This window comes from Panthera leo, chromosome D1 (assembly GCF_018350215.1).
Source record: "Panthera leo isolate Ple1 chromosome D1, P.leo_Ple1_pat1.1, whole genome shotgun sequence".
NCBI classification, from domain to species: Eukaryota; Metazoa; Chordata; class Mammalia; order Carnivora; family Felidae; genus Panthera; species Panthera leo.
This window is the reverse complement of record NC_056688.1, coordinates 75081594-75101750: the sequence shown is the minus strand read 5'-3', so window position 1 is coordinate 75101750 and position 20157 is coordinate 75081594. Positions and strand designations below refer to the sequence as shown.

Sequence of the window (20157 nt, the reverse complement as noted above, 5' to 3'; positions counted from 1 at the left end):
TCAAACATCAGAGATAAAAAAAAAAAAGCTAGTGAGCTGCTCGGAGATGAGGAGAAAGTGGACTCTGGTCCCATCAGCAGCTTTCAGGCTGTGTCGGGTGGGAGCCATACCTGAGTGACTCTTGTGGCCTGATGGGAAGATCTGAGCTGGGTGGCTGGCAAATAATTTCACCTAAAATGTCTGTAAAAGTAAGGTTCTGAGGACAACAGTCCCACCTTGAAGCTTGAAAATGGGCAAATTAGGATTTCCCCCGCTATAGGCACCCTAGAGACAAACACAACAGGGCCTGGAGCAGAGCACTGCAAAAGCATCTTGAGGAGGAAGAACGGCCCACAGGCCTGTGGGCCTGGATGCTGCCCTCGATGCAGGTATTAGAATTTTTAAAGAAAAAATGCACGTCAGGCTGCAATGGCGGGGCATGGTGGGGGTTGGCGTATTAGCATTCTAGGGCTACCGTGACAAGGTACACAAACTGGGTGGCTTAAAACAACATTTACTGGGGCTCCTGGGTGGCTCAGTCGGTTGAGCGTCTGACTTTGGCTCAGGCCACGATCTCGCGATTTGTGGGTTTGAGCCCCGCATCGGGCTCTGTGCTGACAGCTCGGAGCCTGGAGCCTGCTTCGGATTCTGTGTCTTTCTCTCTCTGGCCCTCCCCTGCTTGTGCACACTCCCGCGCTCTTTCGTGCTCTCTCTGTCTCTCAAATAAATAAAAACAAAAACAAACAAACAAAAAATTTAAAAAAATAAAGCAACATGTATCGTTTCACAGTTCTGGAGGCCAGAAATCCAAAATCAAGGTGTCAGCAGGCTATGCTCACTCTGGGACTCTGGGTGGGATCCTTCTTTGCCTATTCCTGGCTTCTGGGGGCGGCCGGCAATCCCTGCCATTCCTTGGCTGGCAGCCTGCCCCACTCTGATCTCCGCCTCCATCATCCCATGGTGGTCTGCTCTCCATGTGTCTGTCTCTCCTCTTCTTATAAGGACACGGGTCATATTGGATCAGGGGCCCATTCCATTCCAATGTGGCCTCATTTGAACGAGTTGCATCTTGTGAGGACCCTATTTCCAAATAAGGTTGCATTCTGAGGCAGTGAGAGTTAGAACCTCAATCTATCTTCTTGGGGGATGCGATTCTACCCATAACAACTGGCCACAAAAGAAACAAAATAATGGGAGTGTGGGGGCAGGGCACGTATACAGTGTGTGCATCACTGTGCACCGGCTGGTCCACTGGAGCCCCATCCGGCCCAGGAACGTCCGTCCGTCCCTTTCATGGAGACACCCTGCTGCTGCTGCTCAATGACAAGAGCACGGCAGCCACATCAGGGTGCCACCACTCTGGGATTTGAGAACCCAGAGGCCTTCCCTGGGGGACACTCACCCCCACCACACGGTTTTCCATACAAACGGCCGCTGCAATTAATAGGGTCATTACGCATTCCACCTGCTCCTTGACCCTACTGGGGCGCAACTTTTTTTTGGTTGAGAATAACACCACTTCAAGTACAAAAGCTGAGGATGACACGCTCTTGAGCAATAAAAAGACGTGAGGCACCACGAACCGAGCTGGCGATAATCACATCGTTGCCGCTGCAACAGAACCAAGTTTCACCCTTTCTATAAAAGTGCCCAGCTGTCACACTTGTGTGAGTGGAGTTCTTTATTGGCCTTTCTGTGCTCTCCTACATATGATCCAAGCCAAGTTCTCACATCTTTCAAGTCAATCGTGAGAAGTAACTTTCTACTTCTTATCCACAGCAGCTTGTGCGCCCTCGTCGTCGCGACGCCCAGACCAGTGGAAACAGGACGTGTATTCTGTGGCTGCAAAAGCCAACTTTACTTGGGGATCTGATTGCAATTTGGTGGGCATGCCTGGGAAGGGGTGTGGGATAGCGACACTGAGACATATTGCTAGAAAGCCACCCAGGACAGACAAGGAGGAGACAGAGGCTACCTCCAAACTCTTTTCCTGCAAAGCTTGAAACAGAAAAGTGGTTTGTGCCTGAGCTACCTAGAAATTCAAATTAGCCATTTTGCCCCATCCTAGGGAATTGAGTTTCTACTCTAAGAATTTAAATAAAATGTGAATGCGTTACAGTCACCGCGTGATGTTAGCCTACCATCAGGGGACGGGACTCTCTTTCCTTGTTCCCCCCGCTCCCTGGCGAAGCCTCTCTTCTGGCTCCCCAGACACTTGGACCTCTTGGCAGTTGGCCCCTCCATACGTACCACTTCCCATAGCTTCCTTCCCTTCTCAGATTTCCCTCCGCCTTCATCTCTAATTAAGTCCCAGCGTCTGCGCCCAGCGGCTGCCCAAGAAAGGAAGCTGCCAGCTATGGGTTTCAGTTACAGCGAATGAAAGAGGCTATTTTCCCTGGAGACAAAGTCAGAGGAGTCTGCAAAGTACCACTCACCCCCTCCCTGCGGCCCCCATCTCTCAGCATTGACCAGACACCCCCACCTCCCTCCCACCCTCAGGAAGGGCACCTAAGGGTCCCAACAGAACCTTCTGGGTGGAGAGATCCCCAGGGAACAGAGTAGCTTCCTGGTGGGAAGGACAACAGAGTTTGTCTATTTCCTTTGGAATCTGTCCAGGCGGAGCTATGTCAAAGACTGGGCTGGGGTACAAAAGGCATTAGGCAGGGACCCCAGAGGACAGCGTGCAGAATTCTGGCCATTAGACACCAGAATGTGTTGTTACTGGCTACATCCACTCCTATTTGGCAAATGCAGTTTTTGGATAGGACTTTGTTTTTCAGTCTGGGTTGGATGTGCAAAGTGCCCGGGGTCAGAAGGGAAAGGCTGGGCCAGATGGCAAGGCCTGAGGCCAGGACGAGGCTGCTGGGCTCTCCAGGGCCCCAGCAAAGGCAGAGGCCCTATGGGGTGGTCCTCAGGGCACTGATGCCTGGGTGATGAGGGCAGAGATCCCCTCCAGCATCACCTCCCAGGCCCAAACAGAAGGGTGACGGAGACTGGCAGAGAAATAGCAGTTGTTTGATGAGAAGTCAGCAGCCTCTGCTTTGCAGAAGTTTTATGGACCAGAAAGGCTGCTGGAACAAGCTCCCGCCCCCAGCCCGGCACTTCTCACGCACTTCCCTTTGCTTTTCCTCACCCCCAAATGCCTTCCTCAAGTTTGTTTAGATAATAGCAGCTCTATTGATACATCTTGCTCACACAATTCATCCAATTAAAGTGCACAACTAAGTTGTTTTTAATACGTTCAGAGTTGGGCAACCATCACCATAATCAATTTTAGAACATTTTTACGCCCGCCCAAAAAAAACCCCCCACATCCACAAGCAGTCACTCCTTTCCCCCCATTCTTCCCCAACTCTGGGCAACCATGAATCAACTTTCTATTTCTACATTTGCCTGTTCTGGATATTTCGTGTCAGTGAAATCAGACCTTCCTCACTTTTTAAGCCCCACCCTGGGACCCAGTTCAAGCATCCTGGGGCCACAGCCTCGGCCTCAGGAAATATGGGCAGAGGGACAGGCTTTGCCATTTCCTGGTGTGAGACCCTGACCAAGCCTCCTGGACCTGTCCCTTGGCCACAAACCAAGATTAATAAACAAGTGTCCCAGAGCCTTGCGGCGAGGACCCACCAAGATGGGGCGTGTGAACACACACATTGTACATGATAAAGCACATCACATGCAAATAAATAGAGCCCAATCCCAGCTTTTTTTGAGTTTATAAAGAAAAATAAAGAGCTGCTCTTCCTACCCTGATAATTCCAAGTCCTCTGCCCCAGCACCCACCTTTACTCTTCTTTTAAAACACTTTTTTAATGTTCATTATTTATTTTTGAGAGAGAGAGAGAGAGAGAGAGAGAGAGAGAGCATGAGGAGGGGAGGGGCAGAGAGAGAGGGAGACACAGAATCTAAAGCAGGCTCCAGGCTCTGAGCTATCGGCACACTCAGAGCCCGACACGGGGCTCGAACCCACGAACCATGAGATCATGACCTGAGCCGAAGTCAGATGCTTAACTGACCGAGCCACCCAGGCACCCCCCACCTTTATTCTTCATATTCTTTTCTCCATGTGCCTAGGACACAGTTGCCAAAGAAAACTCAAGAGATGCTACCCTGACAAGCCAGGAAGAGAAGAGCTGCCCACTTCTCGGTGCTCTTTGGTGAGAAAATGACAGGATCGTCCTCACTGGGCAGGGTGTCAATGCAAAAGGTGCTGTGCAGTGACGAAAAACGGGTTGGACCGAGATGGTCCTGGGCCTAATGGTGGGTGCTGTTCTGTCACCTCTGGAAGCCCAATTGACCACCTCCCACCTTCTTCCTCCCCTGCACGATTTGGGATAAAAATAGGTACAACCTCCTGAGGTGTGTGCTCGGATCACCTGAGATAGGACTTAGCCCAGAGCTGGGCTACTGGTCAGTAGTGAATTGTAGCCACCACTGCTAACTAATATCATCGTGGTTGTAATTATCACTGCCATTATCAGAAGGCAAGGCTAGCCAATCTGAAGAGCACTGGCTCCCACCTCTTTATGCCTTAGTTTCCTCATGTTTAAATTAGACACAAATGGTACCAAACTCATAGGGTAACTGCGGGGTTCGGTGGGTTCATGCACATAATGTGCTTAGAGCAGTGCCTGGCACACAGAGCTGTAGGTGGATTGGTTAGTATTACTTCCTAAAAGGGTTTTTCCTCATTTCCTCATGGACCAACCCCAATCCCTGGATTTCTTCCTCTCACTGTATCTTCCTTTCACTGGATATCTTCCTCTCCCTGAATACCTTCTCTGGTCCCTGTTTTCCATTGCAAGTGTCCTTCTGGCATATCCCCAACTTGTAAAACGGCCTCTGGCTTTCCAGTCTCATTGGACAGTCTGTCTGCGCCTATAAAAGTCAAGGAACTAAAACCACCAGATAGTTCTTTAATACCCTGGGGAAGGAGGAGAGACCCAGACCCATCCTTTGGGATGGGTCCCTGCAAGATCCAGCTCATAACCTTTCCGGCTGAATGTTTTGGGCAAGATGAAAGCAATTCCAGCAAATAGCAAGGGTTCAACTGATCAGCCTCCAGCATAAAATTCCATTTCTTCCTTAGAGTTCTAGGCATGGCAAATCAGTGGCTTAAGGGGGTACACATTGGTGAAATGCAAAGAACCAGCAAAAAGAAGGTGGGACAACTGATTACCTTCCCATCTTGCTTCTGCTGATTGCATTACCATTTATCACAGCTCAGCAGGAAAAAGCTAGGAGAAGCATCCTATGATCCTGGGTTGAATAAATATCCCACTATCAGTGCTGGAAATACAAGCCTGATTCAGCCAAATCTTAAATGCATTTGCATCTAATCCCTTTATAATCCTTCCTATGGCATAGTATAAGAGCTGAACAAGATATTCCAGCCTCCCCAGGGTGCACAGAACATGGACACTCCTGTCCAAACTTTGGGATGTAATTATCTAAGGCTGGGTGCTCCTCTGAGAATTTGCAGCCCCTGCGCTCGTGCTAACGACAACGTTCCTGTTCCAGATGATTTTGTGTACTTACAGACACACACACATACACAGATGGACATCAGGAGGCTAAACTTCAGTCAGAAGGACCAAGTTGAAAGGGATCTTTTTTTAAGTTTTGGAGAGAGAGAGAGAGAGAATGTAAGAGCAGGGGAGGAGCAGAGAGAGAGAGAGAGAGAGGGAGGAAGAGGATCCCAAGCAGGTTCCACACTGTCAGTGGAAAGTCAGATGGGGGGCTTGAATCCATGAACCATGAGATCATGACCTGAGCTGAAATCAAGAGTCAGACAATTAACCGACTGAGCCATTCAGGCACCCCCAGGTTGAAAGGGATCTCAAGGGTTGTCCCAGCCACCTATCTCTATCCTCATTTTACAGGACAGAGCACTGGAGTGCAGAGTATGGACTAATTTGCCCTAATTAATGCTCTGTTCTTTTTTTGTTTCCTCATTTGTCAAATGCAAATCATTTCCCCTGTATTTCAGGGGTTTTGAGGACTAAATTCTAACTGTAATACATGCTTAGTAATTTTACTTTCTTCTCTTCCTTCCCATGCTGACCTGCTATGTAATGACTCTGTTTTGTGTTCTCCTGAACACTTAGTAGGACCACAGCCATCCCGCCAAATATTGAGGAAGCCAGAAAAGCTATGACGTTTTCCCCTTGCGAGGCACAAGCTTTCCCCCCAGTGCAGATGGGAGGACTTTGGAAGTTATATCCGTTCATCTATTTATTCAGCAAATTCAGAGTCAGTCATTGTTATAAGCATTAAGGGATACAAGAGTAATAAGAGATTTACTAAGAGAGACAGATCTTAATCAAATCATTACTCTCATAGTTAATTAAAGTTTTCATAAATGATACAAAAGGCAGACAGGTGGCTGTAAGAGCGTATAACAGGAGGACTTAGCATAGCCTGGGATCGGGGGTAGTCAGGGAAGGCTTCCCCGAGGAAGAAATATTTCCCTCAGATATGAAGGATGATCAGGTATCTGTCCAACAACGAGTGGGACTAGGGGTGAGGGCTGGAGCGAGCAGCTCAGAAAGTGAGAGCGACGAGTGCAGAGGCCTTGGGGAGAGGAGTTACCTGCCAGATTTGAGGAACCAGATCGGACTAGAGAGAAGTCTGGTTTTGTGCTTGAATACTTATTTGTTTTTGTTTCGCTCAGAGGAAGATGAAGATCATCAGCCCCAGAGCCCTGGGGAGGAAGGTCCGTTGGAGGGGGTAGTCAGTGAGTCAACCCACTGATCCTGACCCATAATTCAGACCAGGGTAAGAGCTGCTACAGCTCCAGAAGAATGGGTGAGACAGTCCTAGGAAGAGATCTCTGAACCCCTGAGACTGAGCAAGGCTGGTCCACAGAGCAGTCCCCACCGGTAGACCCTTATTCAAACACCCCCTGCCCCAATCTTGCCTCACCACTGCCTTTGCTACAGAAAGAAATGTGTTCCTATTTCATCAAGGACCCATCTTCCAGAACCAACTTGAAATCTAGAAGACCGCATGGCTCCCAGTATTTTTCGGGTTTCATGTCTTTATTAATCCTTATCCCAGGGACACTGTATATAGCACTTAAGAGCTTGGGTTCTATAGTTAGACCTCAGAGGTCTGAATCCTGACATTGTCATTTACTAGCTATGTAACCTCAGGCAAGTCTCTTAACCTTTCTGTGTCCTCATCTATAAAATGAAGATGACAATTTACTCACCTGATAGGGTTGCTTATAAAAATTAAATGAAACAATGTAGGTAAACATTAGGACAATGGGTGGGATTCCTCGATAAATGGAAGTTGCATTATTATTATTAATTATTATCATTAATATCACCATCAGAACAACCATGTAACACACGTCTACAATATTCCGGAAACTGAGCTAAGTGTTTCACATACCTTAATTTGAATGCCCCCACAGTTTGGCACAATGATCCCAATTTTCTAAATGAGGAAACTGAGGCTCAGAGGAATTCAGTGACACAGCTATTAAGTGAAAATAAGGATTCACACTCAGGCTCTAAAAGCAGTCCACTCTCTACATTTCTATCCCAAGTTGGCCACTTCTCATCAATGTGCTGTAAAATCCTGTTAATTACAACTAATGAGAATGAGGTTCTATACACTACCTGTTCATTGATTTGCAGATTTTTAATATCATTCCTTGCCCCAGGGGAACTCTCCAGGGGGCCATCATTACCATACAATTCTTTGGGGGAAACGAAACAACAGCTGGCCCTGCCAATCACCATGGCAACACTCCTGTGAGTACATAGAATCGCATCAACAGAAAAAATCTATATATACGTATATGTTCTATATTTGCCCTTAAACGCTACATTATACATTGACTCGCTGATGACACCATCAGGGCTCAGGTCGAGGCATTTTCAATCCGCTCCAAATCTCTCCCCCTTCTAGGATGCTTCCAAGACCCCATCAAGCGGGCACAGGCAGGGAGAGACGTTGCTAGGGAAAAGGGATCATTGCCAAGTTCTGGCCCACAGCAGCATATGCTTCACGGTGACAATGTGTAACTGTGGGGATGGGGACGGTGTCGTGGGCGTGTGACCTATATAGTCGCATAGGGCTCTGCGTTCAGAAGGGTCCATGCTTGGTTTAGTGCTCTGCTTCTGCCAACTTCAAATTCTTAATAATTTTTAAACGAGGGGCCGCGCGTGTCCATTTTGCAGTGATCCCCACAAAATACGCAATGTGAGGAGTAAGCAATGGACAGGTACTTTATGCGGTTCTTTTCTGGATGGCATTTTCCTCCTCTTTTCGTCTCTCTCTCAGATCTGTGAATCCACCCAATATTCTAGCTCAAGAGTTTTTTTTTTTATGTACTTTTATTTTTTTAATTTTATTGTTTGTTTGTTTGTTTGTTTTTGAAATTTACATCCAAATTAGTTAGCATATAGTGCAACGATTCCAGGAGTAGATTCCTTAGTGCCCCTTACCCATTTAGCCCACCCCCCCTCCTTAATCCCTCCCATAACCCTCTGTTTGTTCTCCATATTTATGAGTCTCTTCTGTTTCGCCCCCCTCCCTGTTTTTATATTATTTTTGTTTCCCTTCCTTTATGTTCATCTGTTTTGTCTCCTAAAGTCCCCATATGAGTGAAGTCATATGATTTTTGCCTTTCTCTGACTAATTTCACTTAGCATAATACTCTCCAGTTCCATCCACGTAGCTGCAAATGGCAAGATTTCATTCTTTTTGACTGCCGAGTAATACTCCATTGTATATATATCCCACATCTTCTTTATCCATTCATCCATCGATGGACATTTGGGCTCTTTCCATACTTAGGCTATTGTTGATAGTGCTGCTATAAACATGGGGGTGCATGTGTCCCTTCGAAACAGCACACCTGTATCCTGTGGATAAATGCCTAGTAGTGCAATTGCTGGGTCGTAGGGTAGTTCTATTTTTAGTTTTTTGAGGAGCCTCCACACTGTTTTCCAGAGTGGCTGCACCAGCTTGCATTCCCATAGCTCAAGAGTTTTTATCAAAACTCAATGGTTTTCCCCCAGGGAATGCAGCCACGCTAACGTCACCAGAGTGGAGCCACTCATAACCCTACAAATAATAGTCGTTCTGTGCTTCGTGCTGGCTAGGTGCTGGGCACCACACTCAACTGGAACTGATACGATTTCTGATCTGGAAAATGGGTGGGTACTGTCAAATCCATTTTACAGTTGAGGACACTGAGGCTCAGAGAAATCCAGTCACTTCCCAAAGTCCTTGGGACATAAATCTTATGAACAGTCCCAAAGGCCTTCTCAAGGCTGCTCACTCTCCCTTGGCTGCTACTGTGTCTCATTTGGGCCCAGGTGATTCTGTCAAACCTCTTATAAGTCTTAGGAGTGGGGGCCCTTCCCAGCCACCTGCCCAGAGGTCCTGGCTCCTCTGACCTCTTCTAGACTTGGATGAAATACTATGCAGCCTGGTGTGAGAACTGACACCCCAGAGGCTGCTGATGGCACTGGGGGACACAGTCATTAAGAAGAGTGAACTCCCACTGGGGCATGCTGGCCACATCCTCCCCTTCTCTTCTTCTCTCCATGGACTATTTCACGACAGTCTCCTCTTGCTGCCCGTTCACAGAATCCCCATGCGCCAAGTCAAGAGAGCTTGTGTGGTGACCTGGGTGTTTCTCCACGGCTCTTTGTGAGACAACAGCCATCAAGGTAAGACACCACAGCGTTGTTTCGCATCCTCTCACCTCATTTCCCTTTTGTCTCACCTTCGTGGCCTGGGTTGGCAGCCCCCAAATGAAGCATCCAAATCTTCATCTTTGCTTCAGGCTCTGTATCCTAGAGAAGCTGGTCTAAGACACATCTAGGCAGATGTGTCTGCCTTCTCACTATGGAAGGTGGAGCTTCCATATGGAAGGCTGAACTTGGAAGTGAGGTGTGATTTATGGCTCTTTGGTCCTGCCATGAGCTGTAGGAATGACCCCCATCTAAAAGATACAGTGGTCATTTCCAGCCTTGCTGACCAGCGCTAGTCTTCCTTCTTCTCCCGGCCTGCCCATTCCATCCTAGTCTTACGGGGACCCTCCCATCCACCCTAAGCCATGGTTAATCTGTCCACTGGGGACACCTGACCCAAGCTGAACCAATGAATTCCTCCCTTCCTTGGGATTTTTTAAAAGCGGGGATTAAGTGACTCAGTCTGTTTTCCTTTACACACTCTCTCTGAAACAAACACCCACAGGATCTACAGCTGGATGTAAGAAATCTCGTGAGTGGTTAGTGGCCATGCTGTCTGCCACCTAAATAAGGTCAGCCTGTGGCACGAAAGAAGAATTCTGCCAACACGCCAAGAGAAACCAAGGCAGGAGCTACTGAAAGAGACTTACTGGCTGTCACTGGCATGCATCCTGTGTTCCTTAAGCTCAGCTGCTCTATTACCCTCCTTGGGGTTTACTTGGTCTAGGTACTTATCTACTACCTTCCATTAAACGCCCCCTGTTACCCAATGCCATCCGAATGGCATCTCTGTCATGGACCACCAAAGGAAGCCCAGTGAGCACAGTGTATTCCCACTGACGGGAGTGGAATGTAGAAGTGGGAAGAGGCTGGGTTTGGGAGGCCTACAGGCCTGGGGATGAGTCCTGAACTCCATGGCAAGGAGTCTAACCTCTCTGTGCCTCAGTTTCCAGATCTAAGAAATCAGAAGAACACCACCATCTTTCAAGGTAAGCGTGAGGATCTAATGAGATCATGTGTATAACATGCATAGCACAGCCTGCTCCCCATCCCCCAATATCTGATCAAAATGATGACTCCCTTTCCCTGTCTCCCAAGTCGGTGGTGGGGACTATCTGCAGAGGCAGGTTTTGCTTCTGGCCCCGGGACCCATTGGGTGTAGTCACAAAGCCCTGTGAGTCGCTCTGAACTGTCTTCATCCTAGCACTCTAGACTGAGAGAACAAGACCCAGAGGCTTCCCCCAGAAACTGAAGATTCATAAACTCTCATCCCCGAAGTCTACCTCACATGTCACATAGCTTCACCGTTCACACCGGACCACTTTGAAAATCCTCAAGAAGTGGTCATTTAGATTGGGCCTAATACCTTCAGTGACAGGACGCTCACTTCCTCACAAAGGCAGCACATTCAAGTTTTACATAGCTATGACATTTACTTTGCCTCCTCCAACAGGCTTGGAGTCTTTGACATGTTGGAAGTTCCAGATTTCTGTAACACCATGGGATCAAAGCCTTGAAGCTCTTCTGCGTACGTCACCATCATGAGCCAAGGAGAGACCTTCGAAAAAGACAACAGATAGCTCCCTTTCACACGCACCATGTTAGCACAGTACTTGGTGTCCACACGCCATGATCATAAGGCCAGAATCATCTCGAAGATTGAAGATGGCAAATTCTTTGACACACTGCCCATCCAGAGGCGAAGTCTACGTCCCATCCCCTTGAATCTGAGTGGGCTCTATTTCCACTCTGATAGAATATGGCAGAAGTGACACCATGCCGGTTCCCAAAGCCAGGCCTTATGAAGCTGGCAGTTCCCATCCTCTGTCATTTGGAACACTGTCTCTGGGAGCATCGGACTTCAAACCCTCAGGCCACCATGCTGATGCAGCCCGGTGTAGGTGCTCCAGCTCAGAGTTCCACCTGAGCCCAGCCTTCGAGGCATCTCTCCAGCCAAGGCCCCGTACGTTGGGTGAAACCATCTTCTACCCTCCAGGTCAACTCATTGCTGGTTGAATTCCACAAGTGACCTTACTCCACACGATGCCATATGGAGCAGAAGAATCACTCAGCTGAGCCCTGCCCGAGTTCCTAACCCACAAAATTATAAATTATAATAAAATGGTTGTTATTTTAAGTCACCAACTTTGGAGGTGATTTGTTACGTGGTGACATATAACTGGAACAATTATTACCTCATCCAACAGATGAGAAGACAGAGACTGAGTAAGGTAAATGAATTATCCAGACATTTGGGGACCAACAGGTGGGGCTGGAACCCAAGACTTCTCATTCTTAGTCTTGTTTTTCTATTTGATCTTGATGACACTGTGAACATCTAGACCATCAGCAGCAAAGATCACCAACCATTCATTTCAATTTTAGCTGAAGTAACATTATCTGGCACTTCCATGGCCTGGTGTCAGTAGACTTCTTTGGCTTTGTTCTAAGTGCTTTCTTCCCATTTACTTATTTGACCCTCACAACAACCCTACGAGGTAAATGTTATTATAAGGTCTAATCGGTAGATAGGGAAACTGAGGCACAGAATGATAAAGTGTCTTGCCAAAGGCCACGTAGCTAGAGAGGCACAAAGCAGGGATTTGAACGCAGTTACTTTGGCTCCTGGGACCATGCGCCTAACCACTAAGGAGACCATCATTCGAAAGAGCCAGGCCGTCTTAGGTCAACTCAGAGGTGATCTGAACTCATGGCCACTGTGTGTGGCTCAGTGCCACATTGACTTCCACCCCGAGCTCTCAAGTCCTTAACGGTCTTTAGAAGCTTTTAGACTTGAGACCCGCCCATTGTTCACTTACAATATGGAGCAAAGCTGTAAAGGACATAGATGTTTTACATCCAGTTGGGTGAAGGGAAGCATCTTTGTGTCTGCCTGCAACCCTGACAGGGAAGCCGGGGCCACCCAATGAATGCCACAATTAATTTCCCAGTGCGCAATATTGCCTGTGGGGAGAGGAGGCACTGGTTCATTTCTTATTCATGAAGTCACACTGCCAAGCTTCATTTGCATGAAGTAATTTCTGCTGCTGCTACCCCGCCATAAAACACATCCGTTTCTCCTACAGGATCTGGTCTCTTTGCACCAACAGAGATGAGTAAGCAGTAAATGCTGAAGGAACACACCCTTTGGACCATTTTAATCAGAAAGGTGTCTGTAGCTAACGATAAGTGATTTTATAGGAATCTAAAATACCTTGGACTCAAAGTACTCAAATGCAACTCTGCCTCAAGATCTATTTTGGGGAAAGTGTTTAGCATTTCTCTCTGCTTGGCCAAACGTTGATTTCATAACCAGTGGAGCTATAGAACTATAGTTGTCCAGGAAAAAAAAAAAGAAGAAGAAGAAAAAGAAGCAGGAGAAAGGTGGGGGGGGGGGGGGGGGAGTGGTCAATAACCTGCCAAAGCCTGATGAGTTAAGTCACTGGAAATGACCCTTTGTATGGCACATCCTGCAAAGATGTCCGCATCGTAGCCGCTGGAACCTGTGAATATATCACTTTACATGCAGATGGGGCTTTGCAAATGTAATTAAGGTGAAGGACCTTGACATAGGGAGAGAATGCTGGATTATCCAGGTGAACCCAGCCTAGTCATGCGAATCCTTAAAAGTGGAAGAAACTTCCAGACTACAGTCAGAGAGCTATGACTATAAATGAATGTTCAGAGGGACGCAACATTGCTGGCTTTGAAGACGGAGGAGAGCGGCCACAGACCAAGAGACATGGGTAGTCTCTAGAAGCTGGAAAAATCAAGGGAACAGATTTATTCCTAGATTCTCCAGAAAAAAAATCGCAGTCCTCCTGACACCGCAATTTTGAGACCCTGTCAGACTTCTAACCTAAAGAACAGTAAGATCATAAATTTGTGTTGTTTTAAGTCACTATAGTTGTGGTATAGTTTGCTACAGCCACCATAGAAAATGAATATACCTTGTATTAAGAGTTCTCCACCATTCATTAGCTGTGTGACCCTGCCTGAGTCACCTCATCTATCAGAAGTAGGGAAGGTTTTGTGAGTCTTAAAGTGCATTGTGGAGGTAAGATTTTAATATCATTAATGTTATTATTCCAGCTGACCACACTCCATGCGAGAAACAGCCCAACTGGGATGGCTGGGACTTTCCAATTCATAAGGCTTAAAAATCATTTAAGCAATTAATGCCAGCCTCCTCCTGACCAAATATTTTCCCAGGCACAATTTAAAAAAAAAATGACAGCAAGTGCTTCATCATTTCGCCCGGCCGCTGTTTAAGATCCATCCCAGATACTAACTGGGGAGGGCCGTATCAGCTATTTATTGCCACAGTAATGCTATGTAACAAGATAGCTGAAAAATCCGTTGCTGAAAACAATAAACATTAATTTCGTTCACGAGCCTGTGGGTCTGTGGTTTAGGCTGGGTGTCTGGGAAGTGCTGGCCGCGACTCAGTTCACTCTCATGACTGGTGGCCAGATGGCTGTTGGGTGACCAAACTCTTGTCTGTGTGCTTCTCACCATCTACCAGGACAGCTTGAGCATCTTCTCATGGCAACAGAATTAAGCAAGAGCAGGAGCAGAGATGTGCCAATGTCTTTTCAAACCTCTGTATGTGTCACAGGTAACATCCCATTGGCCGAAACATGTCATGGGTTGAGCCTTAGAGCCAAGTAAATGGTTCTTTAGTGCAAGGAAGTGCGGATACATGGCTAAGGGCATGGATAGAATGGTGTGTGTGTGTGTGTGTGTGTATGTGCGTATGAAGAATTTGGGCCATTATAGTTAATCTACCACAGAGAAGGAAAGCAAAGAAAACTGGGTCATCTTTATTTGAGATTTATTAGGCGCCTACTGTAAATCGGAAACTCATCTAGGGGATATGGAGATTAACAAAACCTCTTAGGGAGGGAGCCTTTTTTCTAATGGAATGCCTAACATGAGTGCTCAAGGAGCAAAAGAACAGCATTTGATGCACTCCTACAACGTGCCAGGCCGAGGTCAGTCACTGGGGACATAGCTGCAAACACTATGTTACCTCATTGACTGTATCGTGGCTCTGAAAGATGATCTCTATACTCATCTCTATTTAAGAGGCAGGGAAATCAAAGCTGAGCAAGGTGGAGCTGTGTAGATGCCCAAGTTCAAGATACTGAGCTACATCGATCTCATTCCAAAACCCAGATTCATTCTACTCCACTCTGAAAAACGTTCTTTCATTGGTTTAAGAGACACTTAAGTGCCCGGCACTGTCCACATCTCCTGAGAAATGACTCATGACACTTCCCCCTTCCAGCATCTATCAGACATCACCAACTGCAAAGAGAATCCCTACCTTCTCCCACCTTTACCCTGGTGTGGTGTCATCATGGTTGAGAGATGCTAACTAGCTCCTTTTAAAAAAAATGCAACAACAGAAACCTTCTAGGAGAAACAATTCATCATCGTTACGGCAACCTCTGGTTCACTTCAATCTTAGGTGCCCGGCCTTTTATTTACAGTGCCTTCAAAGAGGTTCCAAGTCATTAATTGCTCACCACTTACACCAATTAGATGAGGTGAGCACTCCTGGAGAAATCACGTTACCCAGGTAGCAAAGGCAGCTGTGCCTGCCTAGGGTTTGGCTCTGCTCTCTAAGAAATCTATGTGACAGCCCAGAGGTGGTCTGAGCAGGTTGCCTGGGCCATATGGTTCAAATAAAATGAATGGGCTATAGACAAATGTTGACTGTGGATTTACTTCAACAACACAGATTTGAACATGATGAGAGGTTAAACTAATGGTTTAACCATAGTACCTCGCTACTAAGTGAGAAAAAACCTCGGGGAAAAGCTACTTTCATAACAGAGTTGTCAACTTAGTGAATTAAACTTGACTGAACGAGGCTTTGTACGTCTGGTTGTGACATGAGACTCGACACCATATGCTGAACCCAGATTGTGAGCTACTTGAGAGCAAGGATCTTAGTTTTCCCATCTTTGGAACCCAGCAGACAGCGTTCAATCAATATTTCAGGGAATGAATGTGTGGATGAGTGAACGGATGGATAGGAGGAGGACGGACAGGCAGATGGATAGATGAATGAATGTAACAGCATAAATCTGGGGATAAACAGGTAGGAGTGAATGTTTGCGGAATAAATAAATGGGTGTGGATTTTTTAAAAGTCAAGTTCCACAATATTTACAGGGTTGGGTGGGAACAGGAAGAAAACATTTACTGAGCACCTTCTGGAGATCAACATGATGTATACATTTTCTCATTCAGTTCTAACTGCACGCTTCCAGAGTTGGTTTAACCATCCTCTGTGTATAGAAAAGGACACTGAGGCTCAGAGAGGGGAGGCTCTACTTAGGGGACCTGGCCAAAGAAGCCAGGGTTCAAAGTTAAGTCTGCCAATTTCCTAAAGCCTGTGCCCTTCTCACTGGGAGTTGGGAGGACTCTGGGGGATCTGGTTTTGCAGCTGGGGAAACTGAGGCAGAGGGAAGTGCAATGATTTAATCACAGCCCCCAGCGGGTCTGTGGCAAATAAGAATCAGGGAGCTGCCTGGGTCTGTTGTCCTCTTCTCCAAAGGAGCCATATAGTGCATGGGGACGGCCCAGAGAGACTGGAACCACTAGGGCAGCATATAGAGCCCGGAGCCTGAGCTCTGGAGTCACGCTGCCTGTGTTTGAATCCTGGCTCTATAACTTCCCAAGTGCGTGTTCTTATGCAAGTTACTTAACTTCTTAGTGCCTCAGTTTCCTTATCTGTAAAATTAGGACAAAGATAAAATGATCCCAGGATGAGCTCTAATAGTATCTGGCTGAGAATAAGCAAGCCACGGATGTTCATGACCATTCTTAGAGTTGGCTGTTCCAAGCTCCTTTTTGTTGCTTGCCGCTCCAAACCTGGCAACCCCCACCTCAACATTTGAGCAGAAAGGGACTCCTGGGGGACCTTCTGCCAGCTGATGTTTAGGAGCAAGACATTCTGAAAGGGAACTGCATTTTCTCTCTGTGGCTTTCAGGTCACAAGTTCAGGTGGTGGGCTCACCCCCTGGTTAGCAAAATTTATTCACTCCCACTCTGTGATTAATGACTCCTGAACTCCAGGAGCCATGCGGATCCTGGGGCCTGGGGCTGCAGCTGTTTGCATAACCACGGAAAAGCAAGGAGAAAATTCTAAAATAGGAAGGGAGCCTGGGAAATCTGAGGCAGTGAAAAGCCAAGCAACAGCAAACACATTACACCACTCCAGGGAGGCTCCCACCCCACATTCTAAAAGTGCCCTCTCAACCAGGGGAATGAACGTTTTTTCCCCCAGTACGTTCTGGTACCTTCAGTCTCTGTCATGGGGCAAAAGCCTGGATGGAGGGAAGAGAGTTACCCATTATTGAACGCCTACTACATACTAAGACTATTTTATTTCCCATATATCCACATAGCACTTAGGATGTGCCAGACACAGTGCTAAGTAAGCACTTTATAAAAATGCTCGTTCAGGGTGCTGGGCATCGAGGAGGGCACCTGCTGGGAGGAGCACTGGGTGTTGTATGGAAACCGATTTGACAATAAATTTCATTTAAAAAATGCTCGTTCAATCTTCGTGACAACCCCATGAAGCAGAGACTGTGACTATTGCCATTTGATAGAAGTGGAGAGGCAAAGAGAAGTAAAGAAACTTTCTCAAAGTCAAATAGCCAATATCTGGTAGCACCAGGATTCAACTCTGTAACTCTGCACGCTGGGATGGCTACTGTTCACCGTGAGTCCTATGAGCAATCTAGAAGGTGGCTGTCATCGTTCTCCACTTTATAGGTGAGGAATCTGAGGCACAGAATGATTAAGTAATGTGTCCAAGCACAACAAGTGAAATTCTGAATTAACCCTAGGTTTGGATGAACTCAAAGCCTGTACCCCCTGTTTTGTCACTAGGAGCCAAGCTGGCCTTAAGCAGTAACAGTCAAGCGGAATGGATTTTTTAGTGATGACTTACCAAAAATTTCCTGGAATAATTCTCACTTCATTTTTGAGAGAGAGAGAGAGAGAGAGAGAGAACAGGAAGAGACAGAGGGAGAGGGAGAGAAAGAATCTTAAGCAGGCTCCATGCTCAGCATGAAGCCCAACACAGGACTTGATCTCACACCTGTGAGATCATGACCTGAGCCAAGATCAAGAGTCAGATGCTTAACCAACTGAGCCACCCAGGTGCACCTCATGTCATTTTAAAAACAGATTTCTCTTAGGTGCCTGTTTTGACAGCCAGTCTCCCAGATGGCCCCCAGTGATCCTTGCCTCCTGGTAATCATGCCTGTGTACAGTCTTCTCCCACAGTGAACAGGACTGACCTGTGTAACGAATAGGACACTCCAGCTCTGATGTCCTGTGACTTCTAAGGCTAGATCCTAAAACATGTTGGGGAACATGCCTTGTTCCTTCTCGAATCACTTGCTTTGGAAGAAGTCAACTGCCATGGTGTCAGGACACTCAAGCAGCCCTCTGGAGAGGTCCACCAGACAAGGACCTTCTCCAACCATCAGCCCCAACATGCCGGGCATGCGACTGAATCGTCTTAGAAGTGGATCCTCCAGCCGAGCTCGTAGCCGAGTTTGCTTCCATTTCTCCTAGCAGAGAACACAGCACGCAGCACACAGTGGTCTCTTTGCGGTCTGTCATGCCCAGTTGACTCCGTGCATCTGGACACTGCCTCATCTCTGGCTGCCCTAACAAAAAGCCTGGTGCTCCCTTGCTGAATGAACGAAGGAGACAGCCAAGGTGAGGTAAGGAAAGAACCGAGAAGATAAGGGAACCCAGCTGTCACAGGCTGAGCAGACAGCTGGGTTCACGGTGTGACCTGAGCAGTTAATGCGTGTTCCCCTCCCAACTGTCCAGCCACAGAGTTACCTCCGGGTCCTCTGGAGACCAGGGCCCTAGAGGGTAGGCATAAGTTTCCCCGCCAGGCGGCCCCTGATCTGTCCCCACAACTCTCCCCTAAGGGACAGAGACGAGGCCCAGCAGAGGCAGAGGGGGAGACGGGTGCAGTGGTCCTGATCAGGAGTCCCAGTACCACAGTAGTCCAGTGGCCAGCTGGGGTCTGCAGGAGGCTAACTGGGAATGGGGTGAGGAGGACAGGGAAGAGGATGGCAGGGCCCCAAGACCAGACCAGCCATGTGCTCCACGGCCACGGCCACAGCCACAGCCACCATGGGCTCTCAGGCCTAGCAACCCTGCTCCCATAAGAACCAGTGGACTGAGCCACGCAGGGCAAGCACTCAGGATTCTGAGGACCTCCCGTGACCTTCAGCCAGGCTGTACTTCAGACTCATCTGCGAAACAGTGATTCAGGAAACCCAGGGTGGGGTCCTACTATCTCTAGAATAGACAAGCTCCACAGGCGACTCTGATATGCGACCTGGGCTGAGAACTTCCACATGTAGAGCATAAGCTTTGCAACCAGACACATCGGGGTTCAAACCCTGGCCCAGCTACGAATGATCTGTGTGGTATTATCTCTCGGAGTCTTAACTTTCCTCATCTGTAAAATGGGGACAACTTTACAGGGAGGTATGAGGGTTAAATGACGTGTCAAGATTGCCTTATAAAGAGCACATATTTATTAAGTGTATGGTAAGTACCAGTACGTGGTAACTCAAAGAAGAAAGGTTTGGAGCCTAGGAAGAATACCAACCTATAAGCCATGCCGGTGTCACCTACGAGCCGAGACTTCCGAGATCCCAGGGAGCCTGGCCTGAGTCCCTTGGACAGTTAAGTGAATAACCACTTACAACAGGAAGACCCCACCCAGTTGGTGGGTGCTCCTGCCTCAGTGACCCAGCTGGGCCCCTCCACCGCCCTGCTCCAACCTCATTGAGCTGTCTTGTCTTCCGTTCCCCAGGGCAGTCAAACCAGGCACTGAAACACCACGGCACCTGGGGCAGCGACTCAGCTGCCGGGGGGGGGGGGGGCCCTGTGTCCCAGAGGCTTTCTGCTGGGCGTGCAGGGGCCAGGCCGGCATCCGTCAGCACCACAGCGGCAGACCGAGCCGGAGGGGAGATAAAACAATTCTCTACTAAGAGGATTTGCAAAATACACAGCACATTAGCTAAGCGTATGTGGCTAGTGGGCTAATGTCTTCTTCCCTGCATGGTTTTTTGTGTTTTTTTTTTAGGCAAATAACTTTTCTTCATCATAGAGAAGAGAGAACTGAAATCCACTCTCTGGCTGGCATTCATTAGGTGCAGGAGACCGTCCTCCAGGTCAAAGAAGAGGCTGGAAGGAAATGCTCAGGAGAGGGAAAGGTAGCAGTTTTCCCTGGTAACTCTGCTTAGAGACGGGTCTCTCCCACATCTCCTGTGCCTGCCCCACCATGAGGGCTCCATCTGGCCAGAGAGAGATGAGTCAGCCACCTGGGGGCTTTCTACTCAACAGGTCCCTACAGAATCAGCTCCTCCAAAGCTGGGGATAGCTCAGGGATGCCTAGCTTTTTT

General features: G+C 47.7%; 2 long non-coding RNA genes across 2 annotated transcripts in view; one reads left to right on the top strand and one right to left on the bottom strand.

Moving 5' to 3' along the window:
- The window catches only part of LOC122199479, a 203624-nt gene that overhangs the window by 130029 nt on the left and 53438 nt on the right, over window positions 1–20157 (bottom strand). The gene's annotated exons all lie outside the window — the stretch shown is intronic.
- Window positions 7751–13069, top strand: LOC122199480. The gene is made up of 5 exons (XR_006193533.1): window positions 7751–7856; window positions 9589–9671; window positions 10201–10422; window positions 10642–10684; window positions 11149–13069. It is a non-coding gene; the product is annotated as an uncharacterized LOC122199480 (long non-coding RNA).